The sequence below is a fragment of the Phacochoerus africanus genome, chromosome 11, assembly GCF_016906955.1.
Source record: "Phacochoerus africanus isolate WHEZ1 chromosome 11, ROS_Pafr_v1, whole genome shotgun sequence".
NCBI lineage: Eukaryota > Metazoa > Chordata > Mammalia > Artiodactyla > Suidae > Phacochoerus > Phacochoerus africanus.
In genome coordinates this window covers 93,302,450-93,313,180 of record NC_062554.1, presented here as the reverse complement: position 1 = coordinate 93,313,180, position 10,731 = coordinate 93,302,450, and the positions used below count along the sequence as shown (strand labels likewise).

Here is a 10,731-nt window from a genome sequence, read left to right as displayed (position 1 = left end):
TTTGTTTGACCTTCTCCGCCAGTATGAATCCCTAGCCTGGTGCATTTGCTAAGGCAGAATCTCACAGGGCTTCTGTCACTTTGTTCAAAAGGAATATTGGACAGAGATCCAGTGGTACTTGTAGGGATTCTTGGGTAAGCAGACCATCTGGAATCAGTGTCTTTGAATACTAAGTTTGGCAAACATTACACAACTATGGCTTGACAAAAACTGCAAGGAGCCAGACTTCCCAATCCACTGTCACCTCAGCACTGGTTTTCAAGATCACATAGAGCAAAGACCACTGACTCTATTCAATGCAGACCCCGGGCGCAGAGGACTTTGGCATCGTAAATAGAGTTCCAGTCGTGGCTCTGATTTCCAGTGATTTAATAATGTAGTCAAGACTGCTCACTGCTCCAGGTCCTTGAAGGAGCCACAAGAGACACTGTGTAAGTTTACTTCCACTGGTAGGTGGCCATGATTCCATTACACAACCAAGCACCCTGAGAAAAATGTAAGCAGACCTGGAGCCATGTGCTGAAAAGTTAGCTGCCATATGAGCCTGACTAAGTTTCGAGACATTCGACAAAACGTTTCATCCATAAAATGTACTCTCCTTGTCAGCATCTAAACCCTCTCTAATATCAACACAGAAAATGATAATAGACCTTCTAAGATCTTAGGGGTACAAAAGGGATTTTAAAGCCATTATTTTAGGAGAAAATTAACAGGGTATTTTTTTATATATATATTTCAGGCCATAATTTCTATGAGTTCATTTTATTTCCTAAAAAGGCTTTTACAGGGGCAAGTGTAATATTTCATAGCTTTAATCCTCTCAATAAATCAAGGCCTCTTCTTCATTACAGGTTCAGTGTGTCCTCCAAGCTCCCATTCATTGGTCTACACATTAGGTATTGAAGCATTTTGGCCTAAACTGCATGCAACACAATCCAAGTAGAGTCTCAGCAGAAGTACACAAAGAGATAAATGAAAACCTCAGGGAGGCTATTGGAATATCTTGGTATGATCAGCTCTGATTGCCAAATTCTACTCAACCTGTTTTTCTGCTTTGGCATCCCACACTGGCAAACCTCTTAAATGGTCAAGGTCGAAAACATCAACACAGTAAGGGTGACTATCATCCACTGTTTTTATTAATGATTGCTTCAAGACCTGCTCACAGTCCAGTGAACACAGAACTGTTCCATGCGGTTGTTCTAAAAGCAGCTAATAGCAGGATGTAATGTGAAACAGCTCCGACTCCCTTGCAAAACCCTCGCTCTGTTAATTGTGATTTCACAGCCCACTAAACAGCACAGCCTGGAGCTCACGTGCCTGCAAGGGGACAGTTAGCGTTTTGTTGTTCTGTCCTCTCCACTGTTGTTTTTCCTGTCGCCCTGTGGTTAACTTCTGCTTTTGCAAAAGCTCTGGAGACTGAAGGAGTTGGCTTCCTCAAGGAAACATTCTTTTTTTCCTCCCTACCTGGCAGCAAACAGCCTGTGGATACACCTGTTATTTTGCTTTTTGCCTTTTGTCTTAACCTTTCGTTTTTTTCACCGTTGTTCTCAGAGCAACAGCATGTGGCCGATCCACACCTTATGTTTCCTCCACCTGGCTGCCGTCAATCCCCATGACTAAACAATAGAATACCTCTTTTTCTGCCTTGGCTCACCCATTCCCGTCTCCCTGACTCTTTCTTTAACCAACTGTCCCCTTAAGGACAAGATTGTCTATTGGAAGGAAAATATCAGCAGGAATTCCAAATCACCAGGGGGAAAGTAACAGGTCTCTATCTTGAGGAAGAAAATATATGTGAAGAACCTAGCCAAATCCACAGGATATGGCCAAATAGACACCACGTTTGAACAAGATTTCATCCAGGGCAAGAGCCCAGAACTAAGTTTTCAAGCAAGACCTTAAGATAGGGATTCCCTTACTCTTTGGGACTCAGATTCTTCACATGAAAATGGAGAAGATCAAGGGTCAGCATGGACTATTTTTAAAGCTTTCCTTTTAAAATATTTTATCATCTACAAATACTCACATTTTAAAAACCAGAACCATGAAATACGTCATAGAATTAGGCTGCTGTTCTATTGTTTGCTGGCTGTCGTAGAATTAACTCAAAACCTCTAAAGTCTTCTTTTGATCACCCATGTCCAAGATGATGTCATTGATCTTGACTCTCAAACATCAAGCCTTCACAAGTCAAATAGTGCTTTCCAGAGGAGTATTAGAGGGCAAATGTTTAAGAATTTGTTTCCATCAACATGCAAACATCATTGAACACACTCAGATGCTAATTTTCTAGCAAGAGATTTCATGTGAAGTCCACGCAGTGTCAGTAATAGCTAAGGAAATCCAGAGACTCTTTCTTTGTGCAGTTTCAACTAAAGTTGCCACTTCTCATCAACAAAATCAGAGCTCATTTTCTAATTCTTACTACCACTAAAAGTTTTCAACCTAATGAAGAAATCATGTTTTTGAACAAAATCTGCTTTCCCTGGGTATTCAGATTTCCTCTGGGTGTCATGTGAAATACCATCCTTCGGGTAGCATCTGTGTGTCCCACCACAGACCTTATAAAGTAGCAGCCCTCCTGTTGTGAAATGGGTCACTGGCAGGCTGTGGAAGGGATGCTTGGTTAGTTCAGCATCAACACCACTGGGATAATTTTGCAAGAATTGCAAACAGGAATTGCAGTTCAGGGCTTTCAAAATTCCCCAAGGTTATTACTTGATATGTTTGCTAAACAGTCAGGTGTAAATGTCTTATACTAGGCCACAAGACAGTGGATGGACTTGGCTCCAGCATGGCCCTGGTGAGAAGTCTAATGCGTGCCAGGTGTGGAAACAAATTCACGTTCAAAGGTCCCCTCGCTAGTTAGGATCATTTCCAAGAGGAGTCATGACCTAAAGGAAAAGCTCTCCAGAAACTAAACTGGAATCCATATAGACTTGAGATAAAATATTTTTCAGGCAACACTTTAGGAATTTAAGTGAAGTGAACGCAAATGTGTTCAAGGAAAGAGAAGCACCAGAAAGACAATCAAGCCCCTTGAAAGTGCCTTACATGCCATGCTTCTCTTATCTGCTTTTTGGAGTCCCTGAATATTTAGACCATTCTCAAAGGCAGGGAGTAACAGAAGGAAGACCAAAGAACTGGGAATCAAGCAGAGATGTTCCACTACTCAGTGATGGAGGAGTCTAGAGCAAGTAGTGCTTAAGTTTCTCTTAAGCCAGCTTTACTCATCTACTTACAACACAAATCTTGGAAAGAGTAAATGAGCACCACTTAACATATAAGTTCAAAAAAAATGTTAATGACTTCTTCCACTGAGGAAAGAAGGCTCTGGTGAAAAAGAAAACTATGATTTACTGTAAAGTGTGAAAGAAAGGAGAAAATATTCATTTATTTAGCCAACAGATATTCTCGGCATGCCTGCAACATGTTGCCTGGCAGCACATAACCCATTTCAAAGGAAAACCGTACTAATCTACAGATGTGCTGGTTCTCCTAAGTTTAACTATGAAAACTGAATGTTCAAAGCTTGCCAGGTAGCCTTTACAATAGATTACTTTGTGACAAATAGCATGCTTCTGCAATACAGACCATGACCAACCATGTGACACAAGCTCTCTACAGAATAATACAATGGGGACAAATCAAATGATGTAGGCTTACTAGTGCCAGGAGCTAACCAATTGAATTAACTTGTCCAGACTTAGAAAAATATGCTGAGTTAAGCATGAGAACAGAAAGCATCAAAGGTTGGTGTTTCCTTGGCGCTAAAGAAAATGGGCTATAAAAGAGAAAAGAAAAGAAGTAAATGGGTAAAGTTACTGAAATTGGTGGTGCTAGAGTTGTCGTGTAGTGGAAACAAATCCAACTAGGAACCATGAGGTTATGGGTTCGATCCCTGGCCTTGCTCAGTGGGTTAAGGATCTGGCATTGCCATGAGCTGTGGCATAGGCTGGGAGCTATAGCTCTGATTAGACCCCTAGCCTGGAAACCTCCATATGCCAAGGGTTCAGGCCTAAAAAAAAGAAAGAAGGAAATTGGTGGTACTAAGATTGAATTTAGAGTGACAAGAGATGTTTGAATCTGTTCAAGGGACCACAGGCAAAGAACACAAGTTGAGAGCATTATGTTGGATAGACCGAAGTAGAGAGAAGAGGAGTACAGGAAACACAACTAGAGAAAGGCTGTGGCAATTAGAAACAAAGGCCAATAGAAGATAGACAGTAACAACAGAGCAAAGTAGCAACAGAGAAAAGAAAGCCAAGTTTGGAGCCATTGTGATCAAAATGGAAATCAGGACTTGGTGAAGGTTTGAGCAGGAAAAAATAACGTGTACCTAAAAGATTGGATAAGAAGGATAATTACAATCAAATTGCTATACAAGGAGTTCCCGTCGTGGCACAGTGGTTAACGAATCCGACTAGGAACCATGAGGTTGCGGGTTCGATCCCTGGCCTTGCTCAGTGGGTTAACAATCCGGTGTTGCCATGAGCTGCGGTGTAGGTTGCAGACGAGGCTTGGATCCTGCATTGCTGTGGCTCTGGCATAGGCCAGCAGCTACAGCTCTGATTAGACCCCTAGCCTGGGAACCTCCATATGCCGCAGGAGCTGCCCAAGAAATGATAAAAAGACCAAAAAGAAAAAAAAATGCTATACAAGCATTTGGGACCTTTTAAAATGTGAAAGCCCATTGTAACCAGAAATAAAGACCCTAAGAAAGATAATAGAAGCAAATGCCTGGATATAGTCTCAGGACTTTTACCTACTGACATTTTGATCTTGGGCCAGTGAATTCAATTTTCCAGCTGCCTAAAACTGCACCAGGCATCACAGGAGGCAGGGTAACCACATGCAAAGTGGAAAGAGAGTGGCATCTACAGCTCTTGGAATGCCACCAGATGGTTTTGTCCATCCTACCTTGAAATGTAATCTATTCAATCCTGTGTGGGAGAAACAAACAAGTATGGCTATGAGGGCCAGAGTTTTTTGGTCCTCATCAGGTTGGGCACATCTGCTAATATCAATTAGGCTTACAGTCCCTATTTAGCTTTTGATGGTTATTATGGTCCCAAGAAACAAGACTCTTGCTGTATTTAGCCAAGAAGCTCTCCCACTCACCTTTGTTAGAACCTACCAGAGGGCTTGGCCAATAATAGATACCATAAGTGATGTTTTTAAACCAACACTTTAAAGTCTAGTTAATTTACAGTGTTATATAGTTTCAAGTGTACTGCAAAGTGATTCAGTTATCCATGTTTATTTCAGTCTTTTCCATTACAGTTTATTACAAAATATTGAATACAGTTCCCTGTGCTATACATAGATCCTTGTTTATTTTATACCTTGTTCAGCTATAGTAGTATATATTAATCCCAAATACCTATCTCTTCCCCCAACAACAAGATAGGTATTTGGGATTATCTTTTTTTTTGTCTTTTTTTTTTGTCTTTTCCAGGGCCACACGCATGGCATATGGAGGTTCCCAGGTTAGAGGTCTAATCAGAGTTGTTACTGCTGGCCTATGCCACAGCCACAGCAACGCCAGATCTGAGCCACGTCTGCGACCTACACCGCAAATCACGGCAATGCCAGATCCCTTACCCACTGAGCAAAGCCAGGGATCAAACCCCCAACCTCATGGTTCCTAGTCGGATTCGTTAACACTGAGCCACAATGGGAACTCCCGATCTTTTTTTTTTAATTATTGCATAGACTTTCTTGAACACTGGAACAGAATATGGCTAAAGATGAATTCCATTTGCTTTTCAGAAGTCAAACTGGAACTCTCTGCCCACCTATCTGGTCCCATCCAGCCTAATAAGCTAAGTCGCAGATACCAATTGTCAGACTGTATGTGTCAATTACATTCTGATTCCTACTTTCTGCTTAAATACAGGAAGGAAAACTAAGTGCCTGGCTTCCTATTCTAATGAGAAGGAGACCTCTCTCTGCATGGCCAACATGCACTCATAATGATGTAAGGCGCATCCTTTACACCTGGGGCTCTCCCCAGGCACTAAGGGACTCTCTCATCAGGGCCAGTGTTGTCAATAAGCCCACAGTTCCAAGTTTCTGTCAATATTCCTATGGCCAATTTGTCACACAATTGTCTTAAAAATACACAGCCATGTTCACCATTCTTTTTCACTTTCGCTTCCCTTTTCTTTTTACATTGTAATTGAAGTTCAACAGACATACACTTCATCCATCATAACTGGTATCTGTAATTGTGCAGCTAGATGAATTTGCACAAACTGACACACCCTCTCCATGAAACAAGAACCCAGATCAATAAACAGAAAGTTACCTGCACTCACAAAGCACTCTCTGGCTTCCTTCTGGTCACAAATTCTCACATCCCCAAGATCCTTCCTGACCTCCAAAACCATATATGACTTCTGCTTGGCTTTGGCTTTGATATAAGCAGATTCATGCCATATACATTCTTTTTGTCTTGCCTTCCCTTTACTTCCTGGGGAAGCAGGCCTTTGTGTAACATCAGAGTGCCATGATTCCATGCTGATAACTTGGGTGTGATACATGAAAGGGGAAGGAAAGCTTGAGGCTGTGTTATAGGAGGACTTCGAGTTATATTGGGTCTTTTTCAAAACACAGATTAAGGTTGTCAGAACCAGTTTAAAAGTTCAAGCTATACAAGAGACAGGTGAGTCCTGCTAGTTGAACAAAATCTATGACTCAAGCTACAGCTGTAGGTGAGGAGCTTCCCCAATTTGGATGCGAATTAAGACAGAGGGATCAATGCTCCCTGAAAGGCACGCAGAGACTGGATGAGAGGCCAGAAGGCAGCAGGAAATGATGGGCACAGGCACAGCAGCTGCTGTGGAATTTAAAGATGGATCATTATTACATCTGCAAGGGCCCAAACCCTCTGTAGCTGAGGTTCTTAATGTTTTGGGATAATGAAAATGAAAGTTTTACTGGCAGAATCTTAATAAATATCTGCTCTTGGCATACAAATCAGTTAACAGTCCTAATCCAGACTGACTGTGAATAAGAGGTAACCAACCTTTTCCCAATAAAACCCAACATGACAGGAGAGGGTCAATGAAGCAGGAGTAAAAAACAGGTTTTCCTGGAGAAGCAGAGTAAAACAATTGGTTGTGAGGACCGTCTTTTTCTTAGGTGGTCAGTTTCCATCTTCTCCAGGCATTTTAAGGTCTTTAGCACCATAAACACTTAACAATCTAGAATTCACTGGACATCATAGAAGTTAGGGCTTACCTTGCATCATTCAGATAGAAATTCCCCTAGATGGCATAGCTCCTAAACATAAGCCAAGAGAAAGGCAGGGTGCCAGAGCATTAGCACCTGGTGGTTCTGTTCACTAAGGAGGAAGTAAAAGCTAGGTAGTGAAAGGTATCCAACCCTGGAACGACTGTGGCTTTGAGCTAGAGGTGGTTAAATGGAGAGTCCAAAACATTCACTAATTTCACTGGAGCCATTGACAAATTATCCTCAATATCAAGAATTCAAACAGTAGCTAACAGTTTGGGAGCTAATGTTTTACATTAATTATTTCACCTAATCCTAAAAACAACCCCACAAAATAGATACCAATTATCCATTTCACACAAATATAAAATGAGGCACAGAGAGGTGGCCATATGCCAAGGTCATGAAGTAGATTCAAACATGTGTTTGACCGCAGAGCCCACATTGTAAAACAGTGGCTTTCAATTTTTTTTTTTTTTACCATGACCTGGTAGGAAATTATTTTACATTTTTACATTGTAACACAGAACAGACACTCATACATGCATCAATATGCACCCCCAAAAGTTTTAGAAAAATAATATTCACCCTTATTACATGCCTTAGATCAAGGTTTCCATATTCATTATTATATTTTAAACTTTTCTATTTTAAGATGATCATTACCATGCAGTAATGTATTCATGACATGGGAATATCTTGGGATGTGCTGTTAGAAAAGCACTGATCTAAGGCATGATGCTGTAATACCTGTCCCAGTCTCCTCTTATTTGAGTCTCTAGGAATGGACTTTATGACCACATTGTTAAATTTAAAACCAGCAATGTGCTGGTGAATGTCTGACAACTAGATCTTTGGGACTTGTGAAAGGAATGGTTGTTATTTTTTGCTGATTTTTTGCACTGTAAATACTCCCACTATGGCCAATTCCAAGCTATCAACATGACATCGCTCAACACAGATTTGGGAAGAATATGTATGATTGGCTCTTGAGAGCTGAGAACAATCAACTAAATTTCTCCAATAAATTTCCCAAAAATTGTCAAGAAGAAGAACTGAGAAAATGTTTTTTTTAATATTATTGAAATATAGTTGGTTTACCATGTTATGTTAATTTCTGCTGTACAGCAATGTGACTCAGTCATATACATACTTTTTCATATTGTTTTCTATTTTGCTTTATCAAAGGATATTGAATATAGTTCTCTGTGCTATAAAGAAGGACCTCTTTGTTTATCAATCCTATGTATAATAGATTTCATCTGCTACTATTATAGAGATGCAGCCCAACCTCCCAATCCTTCCTTTCCCCACCCCACACCCTTGGCAACTATAAGTGTAGTCTCTATGTTTGAGTCTGTATCTGTTTATTTTTGTCATACTTGAGAATCCACATTTAAGTGACATCATATGGTGCTAGTCTTTCTCTGAGAAACTATATTTTAAAGTTACATCAGTGACTAAAAGAGTTGGAGGTAATATGTCAATGACATTTAATTGCCTATTTCATGACAATTGGTCTAAGCCCATAATTTCACAGTGTCTAATATACAAACGAGTTTATTCTATTGAGTATAGGGTTCATAAGTGCTATAACTTGAAGAATTTTAATTAGGCTCTGATACTTTATTATCTGTACCCTGAAGTATCTAAAATTCCAGAATTAAAAAATGTTTCTCTATTTTTTAAAGCCAGTGTTTCAGCACATCTAAAAACTTGACCATCCCTAAATAGTTAACAAATTAACTTGCATTAAGGTGCTAAGAACTGGTGGCTTAATATAGAAGATGCCTTCATTTGTGACAAAAAGAAAGAATTGAGAAAATGGGAATCTGATAAGGGTATGAAGGAATGGATGACTTTTGAACAGCTGCATTTCTAGGAAAACTCATCATAAATAGGGAAACACAATGGAAACATCATGAATCCTGGAGCCATCTGAGATGCAGGATGGCATCAGGTGTCTGTGGAAGGGCATAAGTGAGGAAGTTACAGGATTAAGTAAAATAATCTATGTAGTACTTCAGTGATAATTTTGGCACAGAGTAGTTGCTTAATAAATTTTATTGTCTTTAAGGGAAGGAGATGGGAAAAGAAGAGAGGTTCTATTGAGGAATCATTTAATGAAAAGTGACATAAGACAGATTTCAAACTGACCCAAGCAAAGAGGGATTTATCATCTCACATAACTGGGAAATCTTAGCTGGACTAAATAGCACCTCAATACTTTCAAATCATACTATGTCTCTGTCTCTTGGCTTTGCATCTCAGATAGGCTCTTGCCTCATGGTGGCAAGATGGCTGCCAGCAGCTCCGGGCTTACAACCATTCCTCTAAGTCATTATGACAGAAAGAGGATGCTTTTCTGATGGTCGTACTAGAAAACATTCTCAAATTAACCCTAATTGGCAATGACTTGGCCCAGACTCATTGTGAAAGCAACTGCTGTGGCCAGAGCTAAAACACACTGTGGTTAGTCATGTGTGTCCCAAGCCAGCTAGCAAGGCAGGAATGGATTCACCTTGTCTTATGAACATATCTGTTGATTCCCAAAGGAAAACTGTGGTATAGTTTTCAGAAAAATTAGAAATATGGGTGCTAATCAGTAAAACTACAAGGAAAAATCCAGTTTTGTTTTAGCTGATAATTTTGCTTAAAATTTAAACTTTCCCCAAATTTCTAACGTCTTATTTAGCAAGTCAGTTAAGGGATGATATCTGAAAGGTTTAACAACTACTTCAAGATATGAAAATGACCAGCAACCATAACCCTTGAAGTTGGGACCTAAAGTCACAACTCTGCCAGAATATAACAATTACCTTGCTGGTCCATGAGAAAATGAGAGATGTGGTAGAGATATGCCAGAAGAGGAACCAGAGCAGCCAGGAAAGTGGAGGAATATTCAAAGGGCTTCTAAATTGACTCTTCACCAACTGGATGAAAGTATTTCAATATTTTAACAACTAGAACAACTATGCCAGTGTGTACCAGTGGGGTTCCAACCTTGACTGAATCTACTAGCAGCTAAATCATAAAGAAGAATATGATGCTGGCTATGACCCATCTAACAACCAGAAGCATAGCCTTTGAATGAGAAGATTGTTCTTCTAGCAGGACTCCAAAAGGTGCAAAGAAGTCTTCAGCTAACACAATCTAGGATAAATGCAAACATATACACACAGGGAGAAGTAAAATCAGACTATAAAATATACAAAATGATAGTGAAACTTTTATTACCATTTTTCTTTGTGACAAATGTAATTTTCAGGAACTCATCTTAACAACCCCCACTAGTTAGATTTTACCAATATCCTTCTATGTTCAACCACAGATTTCCCATTTCTGGTGCTCTTCATTCTTTCCTGGAGATTTGATTTTCAATCTGGTGCCATTTCCTCTTCCTTGGAAGTAATTCCTTTAGCATTCTCAGAATGTCAGCTTGCTGGCAATGAAATCTCTCAGTTTTAGTTACCTGAAAAAAAAGTTTTTATT

At 39.9% G+C, this 10,731-nt stretch overlaps 1 long non-coding RNA gene across 1 annotated transcript in view; it reads right to left on the bottom strand.

The window, feature by feature from the left end:
* Positions 1-10,448: 10,448 nt before the first annotated feature.
* Positions 10,449-10,731, bottom strand: part of LOC125111711 (uncharacterized) — a 31,150-nt gene continuing 30,867 nt past the window's right edge. The window contains exon 4 of the long non-coding RNA XR_007130921.1: positions 10,449-10,711. This is a non-coding gene — a long non-coding RNA (uncharacterized LOC125111711). The remainder of the gene's footprint in view (positions 10,712-10,731) is intronic.